The sequence below is a fragment of the Marmota flaviventris genome, chromosome 5 (genome assembly GCF_047511675.1).
Source record: "Marmota flaviventris isolate mMarFla1 chromosome 5, mMarFla1.hap1, whole genome shotgun sequence".
In the NCBI taxonomy this organism is placed as follows: domain Eukaryota; kingdom Metazoa; phylum Chordata; class Mammalia; order Rodentia; family Sciuridae; genus Marmota; species Marmota flaviventris.
Genome location: NC_092502.1, coordinates 56,539,725 through 56,540,676, shown reverse-complemented (window position 1 = coordinate 56,540,676; position 952 = coordinate 56,539,725). Strand labels below are relative to the sequence as shown.

General features: G+C 45.7%; 1 non-coding gene across 1 annotated transcript; it reads left to right on the top strand.

The window, feature by feature from the left end:
* The first annotated feature begins 419 nt into the window (after positions 1–419).
* Trnav-cac (transfer RNA valine (anticodon CAC)) lies at positions 420–492 on the top strand. The gene has a single exon. It is a non-coding gene; the product is annotated as a tRNA-Val (tRNA).
* The last annotated feature ends 460 nt before the right edge of the window (positions 493–952 follow it).

Genomic DNA, 952 nt, shown 5'->3' with positions numbered 1-952 from the left:
CCCTAGTATCAGAGGTAACTGGGAGTTCTGGGCAAGGGATGAACAAGGGGAAGTTTCCTCTGGTGGAGAGAGGTTAGTAAGCTGGAGGGCTCACAATGTCTGGTCATCTCGAATTTGCTTATTTTTCTACAAATGATTAAACTCTAGTTTCTGAAGAATTTCAGTGAAGATCTGTAACACACACAAAAAAACTTAAATAAAGATGGTGGTGTCTTGAGTTTGTACTCATGTTGGTGTTAAAAAGATGATGGGGACACGGACTGGGATTGTAACTCAGTGGTAGAGTGCTTGCCTAGCATATGTAAGGCACTGAGTTTGATCCTCAGCACCACAAAAAATAATAAATAAATAAATAAAGGTGAGGGGACAAACAGAAACACACAAGTACTGCATGCTATAGAGAGGTGTTGGGAGGGGCTGGGGATATAGCTCAGTTGGTAGAGTACTTGCTTCACATGCATGAGGCCCTGGGTTCAATCCCCAGTACCCCCCCCCCAAAAAAAAAAGAGAGAGGTGTTGGGGCTGAAGGGGTGGGAAGCCTCCAAAAAAATTTAAACACCATAGCTTCTAGGAGTTGTCCCAACTACTGAGAGAGTGCTGACTTGATACACAAGAAACTTCCTGTGTTGGAAAAAGGGTAGCTGGACTTGGTAGGACCCACCTTGTGATCCCAACTATTGGGGAGGCTGAGGCAGGAGGATTGTAAATTCAAGGCCAGTCTCAGCAACTCAGCGAAACCCTGTCTCAAAATAAAATTTTAAAAGCCGGTGGTGGTGGGGGGGGAGTACAGGGGGTGTGAAGCTAAGTGGTTGAGTGTCTGCTTAGTATGTATAAGACACTGGTTTAATCCCCCAGTACTGCCTTCCCAACATGCCGGGTTTCTGTTTGCAACTTAAATGCTCAGGAGTCACTCCAGGGAACTGGGCTGACTGGGCTGCGCAAAATAACCACA